General features: G+C 46.1%; 1 protein-coding gene across 1 annotated transcript in view; it reads right to left on the bottom strand.

The window, feature by feature from the left end:
• TMEM200A (transmembrane protein 200A) overlaps positions 1-11,860 on the bottom strand; it is a 74,057-nt gene extending 62,197 nt beyond the window's left edge. Inside the window, exon 1 of the mRNA XM_079938840.1 lies at positions 11,030-11,860. The gene's annotated coding sequence lies outside the window, so the exon portion shown is untranslated. The remainder of the gene's footprint in view (positions 1-11,029) is intronic.
• Positions 11,861-14,092: the final 2,232 nt, after the last annotated feature.

Genomic DNA, 14,092 nt, shown 5'->3' with positions numbered 1-14,092 from the left:
TTTTTAATTTATTTATTATTTTTGGCTGTGTTGGGTCTTTGTTGCTGTGCATGGGCTTTCTCTAGTTGCAGCGAGCAGGGGGCTACTCTTTGTTGCAGTGTGCGGGCTTCTCACTGCGGTGGCTTCTCTTGTTGTGGAGCACGGGCTATAGAGCACACGGGCTTCAGTAGATGCGGCACGTGGGCTCAGTAGTTGCGGCTCACGGGCTTAGCAGCATGTGGGATCTTCCCGGACCAGGGCTTGAACCCTGTCCCCTGCATTGGCAGGTGGATTCCCAACCACTGTGCCAGCAGGGAAGCCCCTGGCACATAACATTTATTGAATCAATTATTAATGAATGAACTTCCTACAGAGCTTGCATTTACTACGTTATACATGATGATTTGAGAACTTTTGTATGTTTCATCAGAGAGCAAATAATAAATGTATAGGTCATACTTTCCTACCTGGTTTTCTACACTATCATGGTGTAAGGCACACCTCACATTTGACAAAATGGGTCATAAATATAATTCAACAGCAACTACTGAATGAATCTCAGTAAATAATGATTTGGTGAACAAATGAATGAAAATAATTTTGCTCAAAATTATTGACTGAGATCCACAGAAGAAAATGGAGTCGTAACACTATAATGATATTCTCCAACTTTTAGAAGAAAACCAGAAGTATTTTTATTGTAGTTGTGAATTATTTCTGCAGCAAAAGAGCAGTTGTGGAAAAACTGAGACAGGCACTGAGAAACCACCTCGAATTGACTGCTGTGGTAAAGTTCAATAGTTCCTTTGCAGTAAACACCCCACAGAGGTCTGAATAAACACCAAGTTCCTCCTTCTTGTGCAATAAGGCAAGGTTTATCACTCTGAAAACTAGACACTTCGGGCTTCCCTGGTGGCGCAGTGGTTGAGAGTCTGCCTGCCGATGCAGGGGACACGGGTTCGTGCCCCGGTCCGGGAGGATCCCACGTGCCGCGGAGCGGCTGGGCCAGTGAGCCATGGCCGCTGGGCCTGCGCGTCCGGAGCCTGTGCTCCTCAGCGGGAGAGGCCACGGCAGTGAGAGGCCCGCGTACCGCCAAAAACAAAAAACAAAAACAAAAAACAAGACACTTCGATATGGTTGGCTTGCCTTTGGGAAAGGGAGTAAAACCAGAAGGTTCCACATTCAGGATCTTTGTTTGGCTCGTTTTGCGCGGATCAGTGACTAAGAGGGCCTCGGGCCTCGGGAAGGAGCGATCTCTCAGGTGTTCACATCCTACCTTAGGGCACAGCCGACCTCAGATTCTACCCATCAGCACTAACTGCTCCTGGGTCGCCTGCTGAGAGCACGGCCCTGAACAAAACAGACCATGCTCCCTGGTGACAGCCCCTTCACACAGGGTAGGGACCATGAGCTCAACAGTTCCAAATGTTCCACAGTTCCAGGACTGCGAGGACCTGACTGCCAGGCCACAGAGGCAGGCTTGGTAGAGCGTTTGCTCCCAAAAGTGGGGCCTTTGTCCAGCGTCACCTTCACTCACAGGTTCTCCACGCCACGGTCTGAAGTGTGCCCTCGCACGACGTGCCTGCCTGTCATTGGCTTTAAAAAGTCATTCACAAGCTAATTTTCTCTCTGTCATGGGTCCCTATCTGAATATTCAGGACCACTTCGTGAGTAAATTTTTTTAAATCGAGTGGTTCATCACAACATTGGACCAAGCTCCACTTTAAAAGAGAGGTTTGGGTACAAAGGAACCAAATCAGCAGTTGGCGGAGCTGTTACTCATTTTGAAATGGTAGCTTTTCTCATTTAAGAAAAAAATAAATAAACCCCTAGTGCAGGCACGGTGAGGGGGGATTCCCCTGCACTGTCAACCACAAGTTCACTTATTCTGAAAATCAGACTGGCATTAAGTACCGAAGGTCTTAAAATATTTATACTCTTTGACCCAGGATTACCTTTCCGTGGATCTCACTTAAAGAAGTAATCTGAAATATGAACAAAGATTTCATCAGAATGACAGTTATAAGACCAGTTATTTGGAAACAGCCTAACGGTCCAATCTTAAGGGAATAGTTAATAAATTATGGTAAATCATACAATCAAATATTATACAACATTAATAAAGCTTGCCGAGAAGCTGGAAAATATTTAGGACACAAGGTTAAGCAAACAGAGCTCATTGTAATATGTTATGAACTATGGAAAAACTTCATTAAATATAAAGGGGAAGAAAAATGCCAGACTCTTATGGGTGTTTTGGGGTCATGGGATTATAGGCAAATTTTTTTTTTATAGTTACTGTATTTTCCAAAGTTTCATTAGAAGCATGTATTGCTTTTATTAGAAATAATAACACCCCTTCAGAAATGCTAAGTCTACTGTATCACAAATACTTGCACATGTATGTTCTCATACTTGCACTGAGCTGATCTGATACTTGCTTTGCCAAGTGAGCCAAAAATGCATGCCTCTTCTATACCAAGATCAGCTTAGAGAGAGGACTGAGAATCTTGGGGTTCATACTGCGTTTCAGCCCAAAGACGCTGATTCTCAAAACTGCAAACATACCTTAGCCGCTGCCCACCTATCAGCACCTCTGCGATGAGCTCACTGTTTGTAAAAGAGCATCACTTTTCTCAGCATCACTTTCATCCCAGGAGCCCCTATTCTTCTTTACCTATTCTCATATCTCTACCAGCTTTATTTCAAGGCATCATAGTCACTGACTTGCATGCAGTTCTCTCATTAGATTATGAGATTCTTGAGATCCTTGTCATCCTGACCTCCCCAGAATCTAACAGGGTACCTGGTAAACAGTGGGAACTTAATAAATGCTATTAAATAAAATTTTACAAAATAGGAAGAAAATCACCTCCATAACTCCAAGAGAAGAATTCACTAACAGTATCATATTGTAATGGGAATCTCAGTTGGTGCGTGAAATCAGGTACACTTTGGAATATCATCTGCAGTTTATGAAAGAGCACAGTAGACATTATATCGGGGAGCTGGCCCTGGGGTCCTCCTGTTAGATGGAAATGATTTCACAGAGCATCCGCACCAGACAAGGCCACTCTGTGACCGTGCTGAATCAGGACAGAAACAAGACCACTGTGTAATCCTATCTGAACACAAACAAAAACACAAATATTATCCAACCCCCAAAATGACCAATATTCCCCTAATCTGGCTAATGAGTATTTGCTGCATCTTTGCCAATTATAGTGTCAGCCTCTCTAGTCTTGCTCCTTCTAGAGAAGACTTATTAAGATACAAACTCATAGCATTATCACTGTTGTGGCCTCTCCCGTTGCGGAGCACAGGCTCCGGACGCGCAGGCTCAGCAGCCATGGCTCACGGGCCCAGCCGCTCCACGGCATGTGGGATCTTCCCGGACCCGGGGCACGAACCCGTGTCCCCTGCATCGGCAGGCGGACTCTCAACCACTGCGCCACCAGGGAAGCCCAGTCCTGCTTCCTTAAACCCTCTCCCAAATCACTTACAAGACCAAATCCTATAATCACGCATTTCTAACACCCTTTTACTGCGACACCCCACGTTTTCCTGTGGTGTACCTTTTCCCTCACTGTAACAAGTAGCAAACCCAACCTGTTCAACTACAAGTCATTTCCCAGTGGTCTCTGGCTCACTGAGAAGTTTAGTCATCCTACCTGGAACACGCTTGTCTCTTCTTTCTGCCCACACATACTTATCAGAACTCCCAGAAGCTTCCCCTGATCAGCCTTCCAGGTTTCAGATGGTTCCACTCCTTTTAGTTTCCATAACATTTACGTTCATCTGCTACTATTAAGTTTGTATTTCATAATACTGGCTGGCACTGTGATCCTGATGACTCTCTGAAAAATACTGCCAACTCTGAAATCATATTATTCCATCGTGCTGCTTTAAAAGTTTACGCATGGTTGTCCTACCTCCCCAAACAGGCTATGAATTCTCAAAACTATGTCTCAAATATTTCTTTTCACTTACCTTTTCATTCCCTTTCTTCTTATCATATGTATACACAGTTCATCTACAGCGAACATCTACATCCAGTCATAAATTACACAGAGACCGATTTGACCTTGCGTTTGTTGGGGAATGATATATCACTCATATTTCATCAGGAAATAGTTTCATTTAGAGCATCTTCCAGTATCGACCTTTATAGCTGGAGTGTATTCCACATACCTGCTACATTCAGTATGTGCTAATGCTCTTCCTCTCTCTCCAACTCTCTCCATATATGTATCTATTTCTTATTTATCATATTTCTGGGAAAAGTACCTTTGTGTATAAAGGTAAATTCAGGCCATGGCAGCTGGCAGAGGTCCCTTCTCTTCAACTGAAGTCAGTGACTAAAATTAAGCCCTCCAAACATCTGACTTGCTGACGTATCTATCCTGCATGATGATAGCGAGCCTGCGCTGAGGGGGAAAAACCTACTAGGTTATTAAGTTTTCTGCCAAAGCTGGATATAGTCCTGCTGGACAACGCCATTCAGGTGACCTGCTCTCAGCTCACATTAAGATGTCTAAACGTTCACTCACGATGTCCCTTCCCAACCATACAACCCTGCTGACTTCCCCCTGTCTATGGCCCAGACTTGAAATTGACCTTGCCCTGCCAGGACCAGGATGTCTCCCTGAAGATCCAGGATGAGGTGAGATACAGATATATCTCGGTTTCCATGACAGCTCCTTGATTTTCCAGTCTGGCTCCAGGAGCTCAGGCAAGTAATTTAACTTCTCTAAGCCTTCATTTCCTTGCTCAAAAAAAAAAAAAAAAAAAAAAAGCCGAGATATATCTCCTCCCAGGAGTCTAATGAAGACTCGGTGAGATTATGTATCTAAGGCACATGGCAGATGCTCTACAAATGTTAGCTTTTTTTCCCTTAATAGTGCCTGACAACTAATAGAACTCCGTCTCCCTCTAAGGAGTTGCCCGTTGCCCATGCCGTATTCTTACTGACTTACACCACGAAGGATATCTAAAGCAGGGCAGACGGCAGAGTTCCTGTTCTCAGATCAACAATCAAGCTCTAGTTCTATTGATCTGCCCACCTATTCAACTTCCTGATGCTGTTCCCACTCACTTTCCTCCCTGTACCCAAACCCCAAACCAAGAATCTACGCCTGTTCTATTCTTACTGTGGCACTCTTGTCCAGTTTGCCACTGAGCACGAATGCTCTACACCTTCACCCTGATAGCCTCTATTCCATCCCCTCTGTCTGACCTGGACTCCTGGCACTCTGGTTGCCTACTGGGAGGCCCAATATGGGGCCCACCCTTCAATTTGGCCTGATATACTAGATTCTGACCTTGACCTTGAGAGGTGGTGTTGCGTAGTTTAAGCACAGGCTTTTGTTTCAGACTGCCAGGGTTTGAATCCCAGGTCTACTACTTAATGACCACATAACCTTGAGCAACTTATTTACCTCCCTAACTTTCAGCTTTCTCACAGTAGAGGGCTTTTTTGAGATTTCAATAACATAATGAATGTAAAGCATTTAACATGGTACTTGGCATACTAGGTAGGTCTTTAATAAATGTCAGTGCTACACATATACAGGTTTTGCCCCTAGGACACGTGGTGGCCACAGGCCTCCTTTTGATACAGTCCAGTTGCTATGAATCTACCTGCAACACACAGCCACTTCACCTACTGGCCCAGCCTACCTTCCTGGTTTGGTTCCCCTTGATCTGTTTCAACCTACCAATGTTTTTGTCAACACAGACGCTCCTTCATCCTCACCAGACCTTAATAATGTTGCTCACACATGCCAGTATTCTAATTTAGGACCTATTACCTTAGGTCTCCTAAGTGGTAACCCTAATCTGTGCCTGCTGCCTCCTCTCTGCCCATTTCTCACAAACTCAATGAACTTCTATAAACAATAGTTCTGTGTTCATCACTTTACTTCCTTGTTCAAACTGTCACTGTGTCACTGGGTCTCTAATCTCATAATGCCCAAAGTAGGAGTCTCTAATCAAATGATCCCTAGAAGACCAGGCCTTCAGGAAATAAAATCCCTAGGCTGGAAATAAGGCACAGGGGTACTTGCTAAAAGCACATGGACATGGATAAATGGTGGGCTCCTCATTCAATAATATTCTGGGGGCTTCCCTGGTGGCGCAGTGGTTGGGAGTCCACCTGCCAATGCAGGGGACACGGGTTCGTGCCCCGGTCCGGGAAGATCCCACATGCCACGGAGCGGCTGGGCCCGTGAGCCATGGCCACTGAGCCTGCGTGTCCGGAGCCTGTGCTCCGCAACGGGAGAGGCCACAACAGTGAGAGGCCCGCGTACCGCAAAAAAAAAAAAAAAAAAAAAAAAAAAATTCTAGATCCTCTTAGCAAAGTCTAGACATGGAGGGAATTATTTCATCACCTAGCTTTGCCTTGGCTGGGAGGAAGGTCCCACTTCTGGAATTTGCATGGCCGTGGTCACCTGAGTTGCTTCCATGTGCAAACTTCACATCGTTGTGCAAGTGGCTGTCTCAAAATGGAGGGGGCAATTCTCCGCAATAATAGACATGTTTTTTTTTTTTTTTTTTTTTTTTTTTTTTGCGGTACGCGGGCCTCTCACTGTTGTGGCCTCTCCCGTTGCGGAGCACAGGCTCCGGACGCACAGTCTCAGCGGCCGTGGCTCACGGGCCCAGCTGCTCCGCGGCATGTGGGATCTTCCCGGACCGGGGCACAAACCCGCGTCCCCTGCATCGGCAGGCAGACTCTCAACCACTGCGCCACCAGGGAAACCCAGACATGTTGTTTTTGATTGGCAGCCTCATTGTCTTGGGAGATCTATATGATCTTAACAGAGATCATGTCAATCATGGTGCCTCTACCGGTCTCCTTTTCCCCATCCCACCACTAGCATCACATATATACAGGGTTGGGCACATGATCCAGTCCAAGACTATCACAGTAGCACTCTCTGCTGGACACAGAGACTGATTCAATGACCTCCATAGCAGGGCCAACCATAGCCCTTTCAGGAGATTCTATAAATGGGACCTGGAAGAGAGAAGACCTCTCTTTCTTATGGATCAAAAGCCAAAGGATGCAGGTTCGGAACTACCAATGGTCACCTTTCTTAGCACGTAGAAAGAGGCCTCAGAATGAAGCTGATTCAGAAAGAAGAGAAGCTGAGAAATGAGGAGAGACAGAACGAACCTTAACAAAGTCATGTGAGGCTCTGGGTTCCAGCCATGACTAAAGCAAAGTCCATGTTTGGACTTTCCAGTCACATGAGCCAATAAATCTACTTTTTCTGCCTAACGCAGTTAAATGTAGGTCCTTCGAGTGTATAACCAGATGAATCCTGATCAGCTCCCTTCCACAGGAACACAGGGGGAGGGGGAGGGGACTTGACCCCCTTTAGTGCACTTGACACCCCTTTAGTGCTTGGAGCAGAGCGACAAGGACACTGTAGGAAGGAATGCACACATCCACCTCTTCACACTTTGCTCACATTCCCATGAATTTTGTGTAATTTCACCTCTGGTCACAGTTTCCAAAGCACAATTTGCTATTGGAACATATCCCATTAATTAACAGTACAATGGTCCAAGAATCCCCAGCTTTATATGAGAATTTCCTTTTTCCAATTGCACTCAAAACTCTTGGAAAAGTCTTATCAATGACTGTAATAATCAAATCACCAGAACTCCTGCTGGGAATGGGGAGGGAGATGAGATCAGGAGGAAGCCCAGAACAGGAGTAATCAAACTAAAGATTAACAATCAGAATTCCAGATGTGTCAGGTCTTGATCTCACAATTGGAGATTCTTATCTTCCAGAATGTAACCTAAATTTTTACTCAGAAATTTGAAACTCCACTAAAATCTGATGCCACCCTTATATCTCTCTCCCATTTACACAGGGTTTCCAAAGTGTGTTCTAGCTTTTCCTGTTCCTACAGAAAGGCAATGGAGTGTACTGGTGCAAACGTGCTTTGAGAAATTAGTCCTGGTTTCATCACCTTTCTGCTTGAATAAACTCTTGTGGTTGTAATGAAAATCGATTGGCATTATGTGTGAAAATTCATCGAAAACCATCAGGTACTAAGTGAATGTTGCTATTTATTACTTTGTTTTCTGTTTTGTTTTTTTTTTTGCGGTACGTGGGCCTCTCACTGTTGTGGCCTCTCCCGCTGCGGAGCACAGGCTCCGGACGCGCAGGCTCAGCGGCCACGGCTCATGGGCCCAGCCGCTCCGCGGCATGTGGGATCTCCCCAGACCGGGGTACGAACCCATGTCCCCTGCATCGGCAGGCAGACTCTCAACCACTGCGCCACCAGTGAAGCCCCTGTTATGTATTTTAAACTCATATAATCAACGATGGGCCAGATGCCCCAGGTCAGATCTCCTTGACCTTCTATTACCATGGTCATTGTTCTTTCCCTGTGTACAGCACAGCCTGTCTTCCCCCAACCCAGACTTTACTCACCCACCCCACCACCACCCACACCTCATCCTGATTTTTCCTCATAATGCAGCATTTTAAAAAGAGGATGAAAAGATCACAGTCCAAAGTCCTTGGTCTGTCGATGAAAGCAGAGAGGCTCAGAAAAGCCTAGAAACATACCCAGGGCCACATCATTAGTGTCTCAGCCAGGACAACAACTTGGCTTTTCCAACTGCCTATCCAGTGTCCTTGGAAATCCACCATCCTGCTCCCCAGTATGAAGCAGTCCCCTGATGCTCAAGGACTCCTCCAGGTGCTCCGCGATCTATGGCACTTTTCCAGTCCCCTCCCCGCCAGCCTGTAAGCTCCCATAGGAGAGGCTACTTTGCTGTCCTTCAGCAAGCCTGGCACCATAACAAGGGTTCACCCATGTTTTCTGAATGCTTGGGCACATATCAGACCTTAGCAGACAAAACATATCTTAAGTCCTGAAATGAATACACTTGATACAACTGCAAATCATATCTTGCGTCATAAAATGAGGGGTCCCTCTCACTGCAGATTTGTTTTTTCCATCTCTACACAAGTTCTTTTTGCAGATGTGTTCTGCTTGACCGAACTCCCCATGCAGCCTCTCATTTAGGGAGACCAACACTAAATGAAATTTATTTTAAAACTGCCTCCTCTTTTAGACTGTACATTCTATTGATAAGTAATATGCATTACCATGAAGACTATTTTATCTTCTACTAATTTTGTTTAAGAAATGTAAAAAGTGACATCTGCTTTTATTTTTGCTCTTATCTATTCTCCTAAATTAAAATGAATTTCTTTTCCTTTATGCTGAAAATTATCATGGGAAACAAACCGTTCAAATCCACTCCCTCTGTATGTCAGTAGTTATCTTTCTCTGTCCAATGAGCTATTGTCAAAATTCTGAAACTACAAAAGTCCAGGTATTGCGATCTCACTCTGGGAAGATTCAAAAGCTTCACTAATAATTCCTCCAAGTTGGAATACAAGTGCAGCCATCATTCTTTACAATGATCTTTCCTGAAGAATCCATTCTGCTGTGGGTGCCTTTGGAATACTACATGTGTTTCTCTGGACCTGACTCAGAAGCAGCAGGTAAATCTCTATGTGCCAGCTGCCTGGAAATTGCATACAGAAGCTCCCCACACAACTCTCTTTCACTGAAAGATTCCCCAGCCTAGGATACAAAGCTAATTATAACCAGGGTTACAAATTATACCTAAATCATCTCACAATTATGAGCTCTGTAGTAGGACTTCATTAGAGAAAATCATTCCTAACCCTTCAGTATATATATTTTGAGTGAAAAATATCTCATAACATTACTTTACTAAAGCATTTAATTATAGTTTCTACTTAATAGAAGCATTACTTTCTGTTAAGAAGAATGCCTATTCTTCACTTAAGCTGTTTGAAAAGCATGAAACTAAAGCAGATGCTTCTGTATGGGGAAAAAGTAGTGGAAAAATAAAGTAAGATTTGAGAAGTTTTGAAATTTAGCCTACTTTTTACAAAATGGTAATATATTCTAGTATCAGTAGCCAAATAACAAACTTGAAGGTCATTTTATAAGAGTTTCCATAACGCAAGACGTGACAAACCAGCAAAGTAAATAGCTTTCATAGGAGCTGGTAATAATTTATTCATAAAGCACTACAGAAAGTGTATCTCAGAACTCGGTTTGACAGCAAAACCTAAAAGTTCAATATTCTTACTGACAAATAAGAATAGTTGTTGATTCTTGAAATGTTTTCTGTATGTACAGTTGTCCACAAGTACTTCTGAAGGTCTTTAGAAGAAAAATCCGGGTAAGAGACACTTTAGCCCAACATACTTAGTCCAACACCAGACTAACGTGTACTTGGTCTGACTTCAATGAGTAAATTACATAAATGTGAAGCATCTGACTATCTGGCATTACCAATGCCTGAAACTGGTATTGAAATAGTGAACTGTTCTTATTACAAATATCACCTCACACACACATACACATACTTCTCAGTCGAAATCTAGCAGCAGTAAATACACACAGAGAGCTTGTACCTACAAAATGTGAAATGCTGGCTTGGGCAATTAATTATAGCAAAAGAATGATTAATGGAGAAAATCTTTCAAACCCTCAGCCCTTTCTCTTAAGGACAGACTCCATAGGGAGAAGAATAGTGCTGAACTTGGCAAACAATTGCTTCGCGTCTCCATGTCGCCTACGAAGATACTACCACATACAGATATTGCTTTAGGAAACCCTGACCACACTTTGCTCTTGCCAAGGACTACTATAAATTACGCTGTGGACATCTTTACAGAGAATGCTGAGTCTCTGGAACGAAGACAAAGGAGGGTGTAGCTTGGAGAAACCCAGCCAGGCGCTCCAAGGCTCCGGGTTCTGAGAGGCTGCCCCTCGCGGCTCCTCTTGCGCTCTGAGGACTGGGGAGTCCGGAACTGACGGCGGGCTTGGTTTATTTCGCAAACTTCAGGAGACAGTGTTTACCCTAACTCCGGGGTCCCAAGCGGGGCGGGGGAGGGGGAATAAAGCAGCGCCCCGTTTCAGCTGCACTGACTGCCCACCCACCTCCCCACCGCCGGCAGCACCCTTTCCTTCCCCCTCACCTGTCCTGAGCTCGGGGCCTCGGGGGTCCGGTCGCCTGTCGCGGCTCTCACTCCCGGAGCTGGTGCGACGTCCGGCGCCTCCGGAGCCGAGCGAAGGAGGCGACGGGGTCGGGGGCGTCAGCAGGAAGCTCGGCAGCCGCGGGCAGCCGCGGTCTCGCTCCCCATCCCGGCGGGGCTCGGGCAGCGGGCGCGGCGCTGCCACGGCAGGCGGATGAGTCAGGCGAGGGGGCGGGCGGCGAGGTGTGCGGGCCGGCGGAGGGGAGTGGCGGCGGCGGCCTCTGGGCGGGGGGCGCGTCGCTGTCTGTGCCCGCCGTGGGTCGCCGGGACGCCGGCCGCAGCCGTAGGGCGCACGGAGTCCGAGGGCTCCCGCCCTCGGAGGTCACCCGGCGCGGTGCGCCGGGCAGGGGACAGGGAATCGCTGCTCAGTCGTCGCCGCCGCCGCACAAGAAAGACAAAAGGGACCGAGGGCTGGGAAGGGAAAAGTTTTCTGCTCGGCTCCTGAAAGATGCCCACCGAACCTCACGCCCCAAGCGCCGAAGAGGAGGCTGGGGACGGGGTGCAGGGGGCCGGGCGGGCTACCAGGAGCGTGGCCACGCGATCGCGACCTGGTGCACGCCAAGCTCCAGCCGTCCACGACCCGTGGGCACTCCCCCGGCCCGGCCGCCCCCAATCTCGCCGCCAGCCTCCTCCTCGAGGATGCAGACAAAATCCAATCCTCTCCCTCCAGGACCCCCAGCCCCCAAGACCCGTGCAGCGGCCGCAAAGTTGCACTTCCTGAACAGGGAATCACCGCAGACAAAAACCTATCTTTGAGAACAAAATACCCGCTTCCAGGAGCTCTTCTCCGGGCTGGAAGGCCAGAGGGTGGAAACGGACACTCCCACCCTCGGGGCGAGCCTCTCGCTGGAACCCCAGGTCTCGGAGCCGGGGTCCCGCCAGTCCCCGGAGGAGTGGAGAAGACCCGGCTGAATCCCGGTTTTCCTGGAGCAGGCGCGGCAGGACACTGGCTCCACGCCCCTCGGACTCTTTCTTATCAGACGGCGCCTGGGCGGGTCGGGGTCCCCCTGGCGGGCTGCGCGGGCGCTGCGCAAGCGGAGCCAAACACCGCGCGGAGCGGACACCGCGAACGTCCGCTATCTACACCGCTCTGGAGCGCCCACCAGATCTAGCCCGGAAAGGGGCTCCGGGAGAGCGGCTCGGGGGCGAGGGTCATGGGCAGGGAGGACGAGGGCGAACCGGATCGTTGAGGGCTTCGATGAGCAGTGCTTAGGTTCAACTCCAAACATCACAGTCAAGGAGGGGTGTAGGTTAATCCTCCTTGCCCCCAAACATCCTGTGAGTGGGGACTGTGCCCTATTCATAGAGTAAAATGTTATGATAGTTACCTCCTATTCCGCAGAGACAGAACTGATGGTTGTATATATGCCGGTCAATTCAGTAAATAAAGTTTTATGTAAAACTCTGGATTAGCAGATATTCCAACCACAACCCTGGCAGGTACAGAGCATACAATCCACCAGCGCAGGGAGTGGGTTGTACCTATGTGTCTCCTGAATGCATTTGAGCTGGTAACTAGAGGGCAAGTATGGCATTCTAGTGCAGTGTATTTGTGTCTTTCAATGTGCAATCTGCTGATCTCATTTTCAAGAAGGGTTTGTTTCTGGATGTGGAAAATGTATGCGAGAGAGAGAGAGAGAATAGAATTCCATGCAAAACTTTAACATTAAAAAAAATCTTGGAAATCAGGGCAGTGAAGAGAGACTGCGGTAGAAATGGATTTCTTTGGTACAATCTTCCTGTCTCGACTAGAAGAACTTGGAGATTTGGCACTTTTAGTAAAAATTTCACAATCGAAATGTTAAAAACAAAACTAAAAGGGTTGGAAGTTGGAAGGGGGTGGAGAAATGAGTCACCGCTGTAAACCATCTGTGGTTTTATTTTTGCCCCACCTCTTTCTATAATCTTTAGCCCACAGCCAACTGCTCAACTCACTTAGGTGTTCTTACACATTTGCCCAGGCATCCCATTAAAGGAGTGTGATTCCATGGTGCCTTCCTTCTAATCGTATCCTCTACTTTTTATGACTAAATATCTTGAAACCACATTTCTCTGTAAAGCTCCTGATAGAGGATATCTCCTGATTATGTTCAGTAGCTTTCTAGGAAATGAAGAATGGGCTCATGGTGTCCATCAGGACCATTAAACATGACATCCTAAGACAAGTAGTGACACATTTAAAATGGTCATCTAGCCACGTTACACAGTGAAAGACTGAGCCTCCCTCAAAGATGCAGGCCATGAAATAAGGAATAAGCACATTCTTTTGGCCACAAATATTGATGATTCATTTCTGAACTTAGACTTTAAAAAAGAAGCTGAAAAATGGACTACATAAGATCACCAAAGGGGAATTATTTACATTTCTGTTAAAAATAATTACTATTAGTCTCAGAAAAAACGGGGTAAAATATTCTATAAATACAGGATTATCTGCAATTCAGTAGACCAAGCAACTCCCAAGATATTATTTATAAATTCTTCCCTGGCATTGAGTGTTCAAACTCAGGTAAATTATTTCATCTCTGCTAATGGCCAGTATCCCTCCATCTGGGAAAAGCGCAGCAAAAATACCAGGTCAGTAATGGATTTTGAATTTAGCTCCATATTTTCTTTTGAGGTAATGGATGGAAGCTCTCACCATCAAGCTGCACTGCACTTCACATATTGTATTTTTTACAGTGTCCTTCTGAGATGTGTAAATTTCCACTAGAACAAACCCATCTTACAAGAGTGCATAGTGGGAACAGAACATTCCCATAATTCAAGCTCAACTATGTACTAACAGAGGGACTTGAAACTTCATTTTTCCCATCCCTTAAGTAGGAACAAACCTATTTCAAAGTATTTTTGCACAGATTAAATGAAATAATACGTGTAAGACTCTTTTTACCTGTGACACAGTTCCTCAACACATATTTAGTTACACACACACACCACAAACTTGTTTTAATGCTGTTAACATAGTAAAAAAGAAGACTCTTCCACTGGAATCAAGAATTGACT

Source organism: Stenella coeruleoalba (assembly GCF_951394435.1).
Source record: "Stenella coeruleoalba genome assembly, chromosome: 12".
NCBI classification, from domain to species: domain Eukaryota; kingdom Metazoa; phylum Chordata; class Mammalia; order Artiodactyla; family Delphinidae; genus Stenella; species Stenella coeruleoalba.
This window is presented reverse-complemented; position numbering and strand designations above follow the sequence as displayed.